Source organism: Phalangium opilio, unplaced genomic scaffold, assembly GCF_054372755.1.
Source record: "Phalangium opilio isolate 3A_F unplaced genomic scaffold, DU_Popi_V2 ptg001421l_1, whole genome shotgun sequence".
NCBI lineage: Eukaryota > Metazoa > Arthropoda > Arachnida > Opiliones > Phalangiidae > Phalangium > Phalangium opilio.
The window spans coordinates 3,055,186-3,071,053 of NW_028324258.1; the positions used below are offsets into that span (position 1 = coordinate 3,055,186).

Here is a 15,868-nt window from a genome sequence, read left to right on the forward strand (position 1 = left end):
ACGTCTCAGATGTGAAGTAAAAAGTCAAGGTTTTTCCACAATACCTGACGACCATTTAATTTTTGGGCTTCCGTGGCGCAAAGGTTAGCGCGTTCAGCTGCTATTCAAAGGACTGGTGGTTTGAGCCCTCCCGGGAGCGGTGTCGTGACGTCTCAGATGTAACGTAAAATGTCAGAGTTTTTCCGCAATACCTGACGAACATTTAATTTTTGGGCTTCCGTGGCGCAATGGTTAGCGCTTTCAGCTGTTAACCGAAAGGTTGGTGGTTCGAGCCCACCCGGGAGAGGTGTTGTGGGGTCTCAGATGTAGCGTATAAAGTCATAACATTTCCACAATACCTGACAACCATTTAATTTCTGAGCTTCCGTGGCTCAATGGTTAGCGCGTTCGGCTGTTAACAGAAAGGTTGGTGGTTCGAGCCCATCCGGGAGCGTTATGTGATCTCTCAGAAGTAACGTAAAAAGTCAAGTTTTTTCCACAATACCTGACGACAATGTATTTTTTGGGCTTCCGTGGCGAAATGGTTAGCGCTCTTAGCTGTTATTCAAAAGGTTGGTGGTTCTAGCCCACTCAGGAGCGTTGTTGTGAGGTCTCAGATGTGACGTAAAAAGTCAAAGTTTTTCCGAAATACCTGACGACCATTTAAATTTTGGGCTTCGGTGGCGCAAGGGTTAGCGCGCTCAGCTGTCATTCAAAAAGTTGGTGGTTCGAGCCCACCCGGGAGCGGTGTTGTGAGGTCTCAGATGTGACGTAATAAGTCAAGGTTTTTCCACAATACCTGACGATCATTTAATTTCTGGGCTACCGTAGCGCAATGGTTAGCGCGTTCGGCTTTTAACCGAAAGTTTGGTGGTTCGAGCCCATCCGGGAGCGTTTTGTGAGGTCTCAGATGTAACGTAAAAAGTCAGAGTTTTTCCGCAATACCTGTGAACATTTAATTTTTGGGCTTCCGTGGCGCAATGGTTAGCGCGTTCGGCTGTTAACCGAAAGGTTGGTGGTTCGAGCCTATCCGGGAGCGGTGTTGTGAGGTCTGAAATGTAACGTAAAAAGTCCGAGTTTTTCCACAATACCTGTGAACATTTAATTTTTGGGCTTCCGTGGCGCAATGGTTAGCGCCTTCGGCTGTTAACGGAAAGGTTGGTGGTTCAAGCACACCCGAGAGCGGTGCTATGAGGTCTCAGATATTACGTAAAAAGTCAAAGTTTTTCCACAATACCTGACGACCATTTAATTTCAGAGCTTCCGTGGCTCAATGGTTAGCGCGTTCGGCTCTTAACCGAAAGTTTGGTGGTTCGAGCCCATCCGGGAGCGGTGTTGTGAGGTCTCAGATGTGAGGTAAAAAGTCAAAGTTTTTCCACAATACCTGACGACCATTTAATTTTTGGGCTTCCGTGGCGCAAAGGTTAGTGCGTTCGGCTGTTAACCGAAAGGTTGGTGGCTCGAGCCCATCCGGGAGCGGTGTTGTGAGGTCTCAGATGTTACGTAAAAAGTCAAGGTTTTTCCTCAATACCTGACGACCATTTAATTTTTTTGGCTTCCGTGGCGCAATGGTTAGCGCGTTCTGCTGCTATTCAAAAGACTGGTGTTTTGAGCCCTCCCGGGAGCGGTGTTGTGACGTCTCAGATGTAACGTAAAATGTCAGATTTTTCCACAATACCTGACGAACATTTAATATTTGGGCTTCCGTGGCGCAATGGTTAGCACGTTCAGCTATTAATCGAAAGGTTGGTGGTTCGAGCCCACCCGGGAGAGGTGTTGTGGGGTCTCAGATGTAGCGTAAAAAGTCATAACTTTTCCACAATACCTGACAACCATTTAATTTCTGAGCTTCCGTGGCTCAATGGTTAGCACGTTCGGCTGTTAACGAATAGGTTGGTGGTTCGAGCCCATCCGGGAGCGGTGTTGTGACGTCTCAGATGTGAAGTAAAAAGTCAAGGTTTTTCCACAATACCTGACGACCATTTAATTTTTGGGCTTCCGTGGCGCAAAGGTTAGCGCGTTCAGCTGCTATTCAAAGGACTGGTGGTTTGAGCCCTCCCGGGAGCGGTGTCGTGACGTCTCAGATGTAACGTAAAATGTCAGAGTTTTTCCGCAATACCTGACGAACATTTAATTTTTGGGCTTCCGTGGCGCAATGGTTAGCGCTTTCAGCTGTTAACCGAAAGGTTGGTGGTTCGAGCCCACCCGGGAGAGGTGTTGTGGGGTCTCAGATGTAGCGTATAAAGTCATAACTTTTCCACAATACCTGACAACCATTTAATTTCTGAGCTTCCGTGGCTCAATGGTTAGCGCGTTCGGCTGTTAACAGAAAGGTTGGTGGTTCGAGCCCATCCGGGAGCGTTATGTGATCTCTCAGAAGTAACGTAAAAAGTCAAGTTTTTTCCACAATACCTGACGACAATGTATTTTTTGGGCTTCCGTGGCGAAATGGTTAGCGCTCTTAGCTGTTATTCAAAAGGTTGGTGGTTCTAGCCCACTCAGGAGCGTTGTTGTGAGGTCTCAGATGTGACGTAAAAAGTCAAAGTTTTTCCGAAATACCTGACGACCATTTAAATTTTGGGCTTCGGTGGCGCAAGGGTTAGCGCGCTCAGCTGTCATTCAAAAAGTTGGTGGTTCGAGCCCACCCGGGAGCGGTGTTGTGAGGTCTCAGATGTGACGTAATAAGTCAAGGTTTTTCCACAATACCTGACGATCATTTAATTTCTGGGCTACCGTGGCGCAATGGTTAGCGCGTTCGGCTTTTAACCGAAAGTTTGGTGGTTCGAGCCCATCCGGGAGCGTTTTGTGAGGTCTCAGATGTAACGTAAAAAGTCAGAGTTTTTCCGCAATACCTGTGAACATTTAATTTTTGGGCTTCCGTGGCGCAATGGTTAGCGCGTTCGGCTGTTAACCGAAAGGTTGGTGGTTCGAGCCTATCCGGGAGCGGTGTTGTGAGGTCTGAAATGTAACGTAAAAAGTCCGAGTTTTTCCACAATACCTGTGAACATTTAATTTTTGGGCTTCCGTGGCGCAATGGTTAGCGCCTTCGGCTGTTAACGGAAAGGTTGGTGGTTCAAGCACTCCCGAGAGCGGTGCTATGAGGTCTCAGATGTTACGTAAAAAGTCAAAGTTTTTCCACAATACCTGACGACCATTTAATTTCAGAGCTTCCGTGGCTCAATGGTTAGCGCGTTCGGCTCTTAACCGAAAGTTTGGTGGTTCGAGCCCATCCGGGAGCGGTGTTGTGAGGTCTCAGATGTGAGGTAAAAAGTCAAAGTTTTTCCACAATACCTGACGACCATTTAATTTTTGGGCTTCCGTGGCGCAAAGGTTAGTGCGTTCGGCTGTTAACCGAAAGGTTGGTGGCTCGAGCCCATCCGGGAGCGGTGTTGTGAGGTCTCAGATGTTACGTAAAAAGTCAAGGTTTTTCCTCAATACCTGACGACCATTTAATTTTTTTGGCTTCCGTGGCGCAATGGTTAGCGCGTTCTGCTGCTATTCAAAAGACTGGTGTTTTGAGCCCTCCCGGGAGCGGTGTTGTGACGTCTCAGATGTAACGTAAAATGTCAGATTTTTCCACAATACCTGACGAACATTTAATTTTTGGGCTTCCGTGGCGCAATGGTTAGCACGTTCAGCTATTAATCGAAAGGTTGGTGGTTCGAGCCCACCCGGGAGAGGTGTTGTGGGGTCTCAGATGTAGCGTAAAAAGTCATAACTTTTCCACAATACCTGACAACCATTTAATTTCTGAGCTTCCGTGGCTCAATGGTTAGCACGTTCGGCTGTTAACGAATAGGTTGGTGGTTCGAGCCCATCCGGGAGCGGTGTTGTGACGTCTCAGATGTGAAGTAAAAAGTCAAGGTTTTTCCACAATACCTGACGACCATTTAATTTTTGGGCTTCCGTGGCGCAAAGGTTAGCGCGTTCAGCTGCTATTCAAAGGACTGGAGGTTTGAACCCTCCCGGGAGCGGTGTCGTGACGTCTCAGATGTAACGTAAAATGTCAGAGTTTTTCCGCAATACCTGACGAACATTTAATTTTTGGGCTTCCGTGGCGCAATGGTTAGCGCTTTCAGCTGTTAACCGAAAGGTTGGTGGTTCGAGCCCACCCGGGAGAGGTGTTGTGGGGTCTCAGATGTAGCGTATAAAGTCATAACTTTTCCACAATACCTGACAACCATTTAATTTCTGAGCTTCCGTGGCTCAATGGTTAGCGCGTTCGGCTGTTAACAGAAAGGTTGGTGGTTCGAGCCCATCCGGGAGCGTTATGTGATCTCTCAGAAGTAACGTAAAAAGTCAAGTTTTTTCCACAATACCTGACAACAATGTATTTTTTGGGCTTCCGTGGCGAAATGGTTAGCGCTCTTAGCTGTTATTCAAAAGGTTGGTGGTTCTAGCCCACTCAGGAGCGTTGTTGTGAGGTCTCAGATGTGACGTAAAAAGTCAAAGTTTTTCCGAAATACCTGACGACCATTTAAATTTTGGGCTTCGGTGGCGCAAGGGTTAGCGCGCTCAGCTGTCATTCAAAAAGTTGGTGGTTCGAGCCCACCCGGGAGCGGTGTTGTGAGGTCTCAGATGTGACGTAATAAGTCAAGGTTTTTCCACAATACCTGACGATCATTTAATTTCTGGGCTACCGTGGCGCAATGGTTAGCGCGTTCGGCTTTTAACCGAAAGTTTGGTGGTTCGAGCCCATCCGGGAGCGTTTTGTGAGGTCTCAGATGTAACGTAAAAAGTCAGAGTTTTTCCGCAATACCTGTGAACATTTAATTTTTGGGCTTCCGTGGCGCAATGGTTAGCGCGTTCGGCTGTTAACCGAAAGGTTGGTGGCTCGAGCCCATCCGGGAGCGGTGTTGTGAGGTCTCAGATATTACGTAAAAAGTCAAGGTTTTTCCTCAATACCTGACGACCATTTAATTTTTTTGGCTTCCGTGGCGCAATGGTTAGCGCGTTCTGCTGCTATTCAAAAGACTGGTGTTTTGAGCCCTCCCGGGAGCGGTGTTGTGACGTCTCAGATGTAACGTAAAATGTCAGATTTTTCCACAATACCTGACGAACATTTAATTTTTGGGCTTCCGTGGCGCAATGGTTAGCACGTTCAGCTATTAATCGAAAGGTTGGTGGTTCGAGCCCACCCGGGAGAGGTGTTGTGGGGTCTCAGATGTAGCGTAAAAAGTCATAACCTTTCCACAATACCTGACAACCATTTAATTTCTGAGCTTCCGTGGCTCAATGGTTAGCACGTTCGGCTGTTAACGAATAGGTTGGTGGTTCGAGCCCATCCGGGAGCGGTGTTGTGACGTCTCAGATGTGAAGTAAAAAGTCAAGGTTTTTCCACAATACCTGACGACCATTTAATTTTTGGGCTTCCGTGGCGCAAAGGTTAGCGCGTTCAGCTGCTATTCAAAGGACTGGTGGTTTGAGCCCTCCCGGGAGCGGTGTCGTGACGTCTCAGATGTAACGTAAAATGTCAGAGTTTTTCCGCAATACCTGACGAACATTTAATTTTTGGGCTTCCGTGGCACAATGGTTAGCGCTTTCAGCTGTTAACCGAAAGGTTGGTGGTTCGAGCCCACCCGGGAGAGGTGTTGTGGGGTCTCAGATGTAGCGTATAAAGTCATAACTTTTCCACAATACCTGACAACCATTTAATTTCTGAGCTTCCGTGGCTCAATGGTTAGCGCGTTCGGCTGTTAACAGAAAGGTTGGTGGTTCGAGCCCATCCGGGAGCGTTATGTGATCTCTCAGAAGTAACGTAAAAAGTCAAGTTTTTTCCACAATACCTGACGACAATGTATTTTTTGGGCTTCCGTGGCGAAATGGTTAGCGCTCTTAGCTGTTATTCAAAAGGTTGGTGGTTCTAGCCCACTCAGGAGCGTTGTTGTGAGGTCTCAGATGTGACGTAAAAAGTCAAAGTTTTTCCGAAATACCTGACGACCATTTAAATTTTGGGCTTCGGTGGCTCAAGGGTTAGCGCGCTCAGCTGTCATTCAAAAAGTTGGTGGTTCGAGCCCACCCGGGAGCGGTGTTGTGAGGTCTCAGATGTGACGTAATAAGTCAAGGTTTTTCCACAATACCTGACGATCATTTAATTTCTGGGCTACCGTGGCGCAATGGTTAGCGCGTTCGGCTTTTAACCGAAAGTTTGGTGGTTCGAGCCCATCCGGGAGCGTTTTTTGAGGTCTCAGATGTAACGTAAAAAGTCAGAGTTTTTCCGCAATACCTGTGAACATTTAATTTTTGGGCTTCCGTGGCGCAATGGTTAGCGCGTTCGGGTGTTAACCGAAAGGTTGGTGGTTCGAGCCTATCCGGGAGCGGTGTTGTGAGGTCTGAAATGTAACGTAAAAAGTCCGAGTTTTTCCACAATACCTGTGAACATTTAATTTTTGGGCTTCCGTGGCGCAATGGTTAGCGCCTTCGGCTGTTAACGGAAAGGTTGGTGGTTCAAGCACACCCGAGAGCGGTGCTATGAGGTCTCAGATGTTACGTAAAAAGTCAAAGTTTTTCCACAATACCTGACGACCATTTAATTTCAGAGCTTCCGTGGCTCAATGGTTAGCGCGTTCGGCTTTTAACCGAAAGTTTGGTGGTTCGAGCCCATCCGGGAGCGGTGTTGTGAGGTCTCAGATGTGAGGTAAAAAGTCAAAGTTTTTCCACAATACCTGACGACCATTTAATTTTTGGGCTTCCGTGGCGCAAAGGTTAGTGCGTTCGGCTGTTAACCGAAAGGTTGGTGGCTCGAGCCCATCCGGGAGCGGTGTTGTGAGGTCTCAGATGTTACGTAAAAAGTCAAGGTTTTTCCTCAATACCTGACGAACATTTAATTTTTGGGATTCCGTGGCGCAATGGTTAGCGCGTTCAGCTGCTATTCAAAGACTGGTGGTTTGAGCCCTCCCGGAAGCGGTGTTGTGACGTCTCAGATGTAACGTAAAATGCCAGAGTTTTTCCACAATACCTGACGAACGTTTAATTTTTGGGCTTCCGTGGCGCAATGGTTAGCACGTTCAGCTGTTAATCGAAAGGTTGGTGGTTCGAGCCCACGCGGGAGAGGTGTTGTGGGGTCTCAGATGTAGCGTAAAAAGTCAAACATTTTCCACAATACGTGACAATCATTTAATTTCTGAGCTTCCGTGCTCAATGGTTAGCGCGTTCGGCTGTTAACCAATAGGTTGGTGGTTCGAGCCTACCCGGGAGCGGTGTTGTGGGATCTCAAATGTAACGTAGAAAGCCAAAGGTTTTCCACAATATCTGACGACAATTTAATTTTTGGGCTTCCGTGGCGCAATTGTTAGCGCGTTCGGCTGTTAACCGAAAGGTTGGTGGTTCGAGAACACCCTGGAGAGGTTTTGTAGGGTCTCAGATGTAACGTAAAAAGTCATAACTTTTCCACAATACCTGACAACCATTTAATTTCTGAGCTTCCGTGGCTCAATGGTTAGCGCGTTCGGTTGTTAACCAATAGGTTGGTGGTTCGAGCCCATCCGGGAGCGGTGTTGTGACGTCTCAGATGTGACGTAAAAAGTCAAGGTTTTTCCACAGTACCTGACGACCATTTAATTTTAGGGCTTCCGTGGCGCAATGGTTAGCGCGTTCAGCTGCTATTAAAAAGACTGGTGGTTTGAGCCCTCCCGGGAGCGGTGTTGTGACGTCTCAGATGTAACGTAAAATGTCAGAGTTTTTCCACAATATCTGACGAACATTTAATTTTTGGGCTTCCGTGGCGCAATGGTTAGCGCGTTCAGCTGCTATTCAAAAAGACTGGTGGTTTGAGCCCTCCCGGGAGCGGTGTTGTGGGGTCTCAGATGTAGCGTAAAAAGTCAAACATTTTCCACAATACGTGACAATCATTTAATTTCTGAGCTTCCGTGCTCAATGGTTAGCGCGTTCGGCTGTTAACCAATAGGTTGGTGGTTCGAGCCTACCCGGGAGCGGTGTTGTGGGATCTCAAATGTAACGTAGAAAGCCAAAGGTTTTCCACAATATCTGACGACAATTTAATTTTTGGGCTTCCGTGGCGCAATTGTTAGCGCGTTCGGCTGTTAACCGAAAGGTTGGTGGTTCGAGAACACCCTGGAGAGGTTTTGTAGGGTCTCAGATGTAACGTAAAAAGTCATAACTTTTCCACAATACCTGACAACCATTTAATTTCTGAGCTTCCGTGGCTCAATGGTTAGCGCGTTCGGTTGTTAACCAATAGGTTGGTGGTTCGAGCCCATCCGGGAGCGGTGTTGTGACGTCTCAGATGTGACGTAAAAAGTCAAGGTTTTTCCACAGTACCTGACGACCATTTAATTTTAGGGCTTCCGTGGCGCAATGGTTAGCGCGTTCAGCTGCTATTAAAAAGACTGGTGGTTTGAGCCCTCCCGGGAGCGGTGTTGTGACGTCTCAGATGTAACGTAAAATGTCAGAGTTTTTCCACAATATCTGACGAACATTTAATTTTTGGGCTTCCGTGGCGCAATGGTTAGCGCGTTCAGCTGCTATTCAAAAAGACTGGTGGTTTGAGCCCTCCCGGGAGCGGTGTTGTGGGGTCTCAGATGTAGCGTAAAAAGTCAAAAATTTTCCACAATACGTGACAACCATTTAATTTCTGAGCTTCCGTGGCTCAATGGTTAGCGCGTTCAGCTTTTAACCAATAGGTTGGTGGTTCGAGCCCACCCGGGAGCGGTGTTGTGGGATCTCAAATGTAACGTAGAAAGCCAAAGGTTTTCCACAATACCTGACGACCATTTAATTTTTGGGCTTCCGTGGCGCAATGGTTAGCACGTTCAGCTGTTAATCGAAAGGTTGGTGGTTCGAGCCCACCCGGGAGAGGTGTTGTGGGGTCTCAGATGTAGCGTAAAAAGTCAAAACCTTTCCACAATACGTGACAAACATTTAGTTTCTGAGGTGCCGTGGCTCAATGGTTAGCGCGTTTGGCTGTTAACCAATAGGTTGGTGGTTCGAGCCTACCCGGGAGCGGTGTTGTGGGATCTCAAATGTAACGTAGAAAGCCAAAGGTTTTCCACAATACCTGACGACCATTTAATTTTTGGGCTACCGTGGCGCAATGGTTAGCGCGTTCAGCTGCTATTAAAAAGACTGGTGGTTTGAGCCCTCCCGGGAGCGGTGTTGTGACGTCTCAGATGTAACGTAAAATGTGAGAATTTTTCCACAATACCTGACGAACATTTAATTTTTGGGCTTCCGTGGCGCAATGGTTAGCGCTTTCAGCTGTTAACCGAAGGGTTGGTGGTTCGAGCCCACCCGGGAGAGGTGTGGTGGGTCTCAGATGTAGCGTAAAAAGTCAAAGCTTTTCCACAATACGTGACAACCATTTAACTTCTGAGCTTCCGTGGCTCAATGAGTAGCGCGTTCGGCTGTTAACCAAATGGTTGGTGGTTCGAGCCCATCCGTGAGCTGTGTTGTGAGGTCTCAGATGTGACGTAAATAGTCAAAGTTTTTCCACAATACCTGACGACCATTTAATTTCAGAGCTTCCGTGGCTCAACGGTTAGCGCGTTCGGCTTTTAACCGAATGTTTGGTGGTTCGAGCCCATCCGGGAGCGTTATGTGAGGTCTCAGATGTAACGTAAAAAGTCAGATTTTTTCCACAATACCTGACGATCATTTAATTTTTGGGCTTCCGTGGCGCAACGGTTAGCGCGCTTAGCTGTTATTCAAAAGGTTGGTGGTTCGAGCCCGCGCGGGAGCGGAGCAGTGAGGTCTCAGATGTAACGTAAAAATTCAAAACTTTTCCACAATACGTGATAACCATTTACTTTATGAGCTTTCGTGGCTCAATGGTTAGCGCGTTCGGCTGTTAACCAATAGGTTGGTTGTTCGAGCTCACCCGGGAGCGGTGTTGTTAGGACTCAGATGTGACGTAAAAAGTCAAAGGTTTTCCGAAATACCTGACGACCATTTAAATCTTGGGCTTCCGTGGCGCAATGGTTAGTGCGCTCAGCTGTTATTCAAAAAGTTGGTGGTTCGAGCCCACCCGGGAGCGTTTTGTGAGGTCTCAGATGTAACGTAAAAAGTCAGAGTTTTTCCACAATACCTGTGAACATTTAATTTTTGGGCTTTCGAGGCGCAATGGTTAGCGCGTTCGGCTGTTAACCGAAAGGTTGGTGGTTCGAGCCCTCCCGGGAGCGGTGTTGTGACGTCTCTGATGTAACGTAAAATGTCAGAGTTTTTCCACAATACCTGTGAACATTTAATTTTTGGGCTTTCGATTCGCAATGGTTAGCGCGTTCGGCTGTTAACCGAAAGGTTGGTGGTTCGAGCCCATCCGGGAGCGGTGTTGTGAGGTCTGAAATGTAACGTAAAAAGTCAGAGTTTTTCCACAATACCTGTGAACATTTAATTTTTGAGCTTCCGTGGCGCAATGGTTAGCGCGTTCGGCTGTTAACGGAAAGGTTGGTGGTTCAAGCACACCCGGGAGCGGTGCCATGAGGTCTCAGATGTTACGTAAAATGTCAAAGTTTTTCCACAATACCTGACGACCATTTAATTTCAGAGCTTCCGTGGCTCAATGGTTAGCGCGTTCGGCTGTTAACCGAAAGTTTGGTGGTTCGAGCCCATCCGGGAGCGGTGTTGTGAGGTCTCAGATGTGAGGTAAAAAGTCAAAGTTTTTCCACAATACCTGACGACCATTTAATTTTTGGGCTTTCGATTCGCAATGGTTAGCGCGTTCGGCTGTTAACCGAAAGGTTGGTGGTTCGAGCCCATCCGGGAGCGGTGTTGTGAGGTCTCAGATGTTACGTAAAAAGTCAAGGTTTTTCCTCAATACCTGACGAACATTTAATTTTTGGGCTTCCGTGGCGCAATGGTTAGCGCGTTCAGCTGCTATTCAAAAGACTGGTGGTTTGAGCCCTCCCGGGTGCGGTGTTGTGACGTCTCAGATGTAACGTAAAATGTCAGAGTTTTTCCACAATATCTGACGAACATTTAATTTTTGGGCTTCCGTGGTGTAATGGTTAGCGCGTTCAGCTGCTATTCAAAGACTGGTGGTTTGAGCCCTCCCGGAAGCGGTGTTGTGACGTCTCAGATGTAACGTAAAATGCCAGAGTTTTTCCACAATACCTGACGAACGTTTAATTTTTGAGCTTCCGTGGCGCAATGGTTAGCGTGTTCAGCTGTTAATCGAAAGGTTGGTGGTTCGAGCCCACCCGGGAGAGGTGTTGTGGGGTCTCAGATGTAGCGTAAAAAGTCAAACATTTTCCACAATACGTGACAATCATTTAATTTCTGAGCTTCCGTGGCTCAATGGTTAGCGCGTTCGGCTGTTAACCAATAGGTTGGTGGTTCGAGCCTACCCGGGAGCGGTGTTGTGGGATCTCAAATGTAACGTAGAAAGCCAAAGGTTTTCCACAATACCTGACGACAATTTAATTTTTGGGCTTCCGTGGCGCAATTGTTAGCGCGTTCGGCTGTTAACCGAAAGGTTAGTGGTTCGAGAACACCCTGGAGAGGTTTTGTAGGGTCTCAGATGTAACGTAAAAAGTCATAACTTTTCCACAATACGTGACAATCATTTAATTTCTGAGCTTCCGTGGCTCAATGGTTAGCGCGTTCGGCTGTTAACCAATAGGTTGGTGGTTCGAGCCCATCCGGGAGCGGTGTTGTGACGTCTCAGATGTGACGTAAAAAGTCAAGGTTTTTCCACAGTACCTGACGACCATTTAATTTTAGGGCTTCCGTAGCGCAATGCTTAGCGCGTTCAGCTGCTATTAAAAAGACTGGTGGTTTGAGCCCTCCCGGGAGCGGTGTTGTGACGTCTCTGATGTAACGTAAAATGTCAGAGTTTTTCCACAATATCTGACGAACATTTAATTTTTGGGCTTCCGTGGCGCAATGGTTAGCGCGTTCAGCTGCTATTCAAAAAGACTGGTGGTTTGAGCCCTCCCGGGAGCGGTGTTGTGGGGTCTCAGATGTAGCGTAAAAAGTCAAAAATTTTCCACAATACGTGACAACCATTTAATTTCTGAGCTTCAGTGGCTCAATGGTTAGCGCGTTCGGCTGTTAACCAATAGGTTGGTGGTTCGAGCGCACCCGGGAGCGGTGTTGTGGGAGCTCAAATGTAACGTAGAAAGCCAAAAGTTTTCCACAATACCTGACGACCATTTAATTTTTGGGCTTCCGTGGCGCAATGGTTAGCGCGTTCAGCTGCTATTCAAAAGACTGGTGGTTTGAGCCCTCCCGGGAGCGGTGTTGTGACGTCTCAGATGTAACGTAAAATGTCAGAGTTTTTCCACAATACCTGACGACCATTTAATTTTTGGGCTTCCGTGGTGCAATGGTTAGCGCGATCAGCTGTTAAGCAAAAGGTTGGTGGTTCGAGCCCACCCTGGAGAGGTGTTTTGGGATCTCAAATGGTACGTAAAAAGCCAAAGTTTTTCCACAATACCTGACAACCATTTAATTTTTGGGCTCCGTGGCGCATTGGTTAGCGTGCTCAGCTGTTATTCAAAAGGTTGGTGGTTCGAGCCCACCCGGGAGCGGTGTTGTGAGGTCTCAGATGTGACGTAAAAAGTCAAAGTTTTTCCACAATACCTGACGACAATATTATTTTTGGGCTTCCGTGGCGCAATGGTTAGCGTGCTCAGCTGTTATTCAAAAGGTTGGTGGTTCGAGCCCACCCGGGAGCGGTGTAGTGAGGTCTCAGATGTGACGTAAAAAGTCAAAGTTTTTCCACAATACCTGACGATCTTTTAATTTTTGGGCTTCCGTGGCGCATTGGTTAGCGCGTTCGGCTGTTAACCGAAAGGTTGGTGGTTCGAGCCCACCCGGGAGAGGTGTTGTGGGGTCTCAGATGTAGCGTAAAAATTCAAAACTTTTCCACAATACGTGATAACCATTTTTACCTCTCCGAGTGACGTATGTCACGGAGAGGTATTACACCGGCCGTGTCTGTGTGTCTGTGTGTCTGTCTGTGTGTCTGTGTGTCTGTCAGACCCCACGTGACCGCGTTCGCAGTTTGCGTATTGGAGCAAACAAATACCCGATTTCCGGAACGCGTTCGCGGTTCACGGAAATTTGGCCATTCATCTACCAACACAAGTCTTTACTAACTGGCTTCTAAGGACCACAATCTGCTAGTCTTTGTCCATCCCACATGGACACTAGTCTGTACTTGCTAGCTTCTAAGCACCACCATCTTCTGTTCTTCGTCAATTTCACCTTGACACCAGCTTCTATGCACCACCATCTTCTGTTCTTCGTCCATTCCACATTGACACCAGGTTCTATGCACCACCATCTTCTGTTCTTCGTCAATTCCACATTGACACCAGCTTCAATGCACCACCATCTTCAGGTCTTTTGTCCATTCCACATGGACGCCAGTCAGTACATTCTGGCTTCTTTTCCTCCGTCATCGTTTGGTTCCAAGATATACGCGGCGATCGGCTAGGGTTACGAGAAACGTCTAGCCTCCCAATGGCAGGGCTTCCACCATCGGTTCACGCAAATGCGTTTTTATCTATTATTTGGTTTTAAGATATACGCGGCGATCGGCTAGGGTTACGAGAAACGTCTAGCCTCCCAATGGCAGGGCTTCCACCAAAGGTTCACGCGAATGCGTTTTTATCTATTATTATAATGGAAACGAAACGTATATATACCCCAAAATTTGAAAAAAGCGGGCAAGAGGGGGTACCCTTCACTTTAAACGTCAATATTAGCAAAGTTTCGAAAGATAATAGGAACAACTTTATTTTAAACGATTTAACTATTTTTAAAGTTATTTACTGGCGATTAAAATAATTAAAAATAATTATATTTATTTAAATATTAAAGATAAACCCAAGTACCGAAGTCGTTAAATCCTTGCCTCCTATATCTATCAAGGCCCGTGCATTGCGTTATATTTCGTACATTGTCTCTTATATCTTTTTAGGCCCGTGCATTGCGTTATATTTCCTACATTGCCTCCTGTATCTATCTAGGCCCGTGCATTGCGATATATTTTTGAGAACAACAACCAAAATGGGAAGCTCCTCTCTCTCTGTTATATGAAATGAAAATATGGATAATATTTTCGGCAATTCGATTTGAATGGCTCTTTCTGATGTATCATTCTCTCAGCACTGTTCATAATGGACAGGAACTTAGAGATTCGAGACACTTGGAATTACGATAGTGTTTCAAATCCTCTGTAATGAGGGCTTAACGACTTGGAGTGACTGGAAAGATAGATACACATCCTATTTTTTAGTTGTACCATGCGTACCACAATGTTGCCAGGCGTTTATTGAAGGATGCTTGGGTACTTGGTACAGACTGTTACGTCTACCAAGTTTCCTAGCATCCAAGAATAAATAGGATTCATAGAAGCCAGTGTTATGGGCATGTCATGGGTCAAGTCGTTAAATATATCGACGCAGTTAAATAGCTGATGGCATTATTTTATCCACTTTCTCATTGCGTTTCGAGTGGAAGTTCAACTTTGGCACGGACGACAGATGGCGCTCTTAACCTTCTACCCCCAAAAATCGCAGTTGTCTGCTCGTTTTCCCCTTCCGCGTTTTTTCGTTATAAACTTATGATTTAACGAACTGTTAAGATAAAATTTCATATTTCCTTAGACAGATAAGCTTCTACTCCTTTCATCTTACTCCCAGTTAGATTTAACCTTGTTAAAACATAATCAGATGAATTTGAGTTATAATGTCGAGGAGTGATAGAGACATTTTTACCGATGTCTAGAGATGTTAAGCTTAAGCGAAATTGTTTTACGTTTGAATAAAAATACCGCTTCCAGTAGTGGGTTTATAGTACTCCTTGTTTGTGTAAGATTAGTGTAGCTGTAGAGCGTTGTTGCTGTTTAGTTTATACGCCCCCTAGGCCTATTTGTGAAAGACCTTTTTTTACGCACTTTTATCATTCTTTATTTGAAAAAAGTGTTGGCAATGTATATTTTTTAAATATGACGGAATTGCTGTTGGTATGATAGCGCCCTATTCGCGAAAAAAACCTTTTTTTAAATAGTTGATTCATTCTTTGATAGAATTTCGAAGGAAGAAGTTAAGTGTTAAATTTGCTCGATTAATTTTGTTCGGCAAATAATATAATTAAGCCTTACGTATTACTGAAGGAGATTGATTTTGCCAACCTGTGTGAGTATTTAAGGAGATTGATTTTGCTAACCTTTGTGAGTATTTAACTGATTAATAAGTAAATGGAGGAAGATAATAATTTAAGTAAAGAGGAAATCAGAAAACGAAAGGCAAGGGAAAGAATGAGGGCAAAAAGGTCAGATCCTGAATTTAGGAAACGAGAAAATGAAAGGAGAAGAGCGTTAGCCGCGGAAAAAAGGCTGTTTCTGGAACAGGTTCTAGCACGCAAAATGTTGGTCCTACCACGAGGCCAGTTGGCCATGATCGTACGAAAGATAATGCATTAAATAAATGTTCTATTGAAAGTATTGTAGGCGTAGGCATATCTATTAATAAGGAACCCAATAATGTACAAAATGTTAATGCTAATATTAGTGAAATCATCGAAAGCGATGAACAAGTACGAGCCTAGCTTATGTGTGATTGGGTTGTGGCTTCCATGTTTTGGGGACATTTGCTTTTTGTGTGGCGATGTATGATTCAGCTTTGATATGGACAAATGTTACAAATCATACTGGTAGACTAAGAATACGGTTGAGGTATAGCAAGAGAGTAGAGTTTCCCCAGCAATTGAGAGATATTGAAAAGGCTTGAACAATTGACTATTTTAAAATTGAATTCCTGCACTTGCAAAGAATTAAAAAAAGCGATAGATGCATATATTTAGGTTGTTTAAGGGGTAGTGATAGTCATCTCCATTCGGAGAGGTAATATTTTGGCTTTCCCAACTTGTATTTCTGAGCTTCCGTGGCTCAATGGTTAGCGCTTTCGGCTGTTAACCAATAGGT

General features: G+C 45.8%; 2 non-coding genes across 2 annotated transcripts; both read left to right on the forward strand.

Moving 5' to 3' along the window:
* Positions 1–1,238: 1,238 nt before the first annotated feature.
* On the forward strand, positions 1,239–1,311 carry TRNAK-CUU (transfer RNA lysine (anticodon CUU)). Its single transcript has one exon. It is a non-coding gene; the product is annotated as a tRNA-Lys (tRNA).
* Positions 1,312–3,145: 1,834 nt separating this feature from the next.
* On the forward strand, positions 3,146–3,218 carry TRNAK-CUU (transfer RNA lysine (anticodon CUU)). The gene has a single exon. It is a non-coding gene; the product is annotated as a tRNA-Lys (tRNA).
* The last annotated feature ends 12,650 nt before the right edge of the window (positions 3,219–15,868 follow it).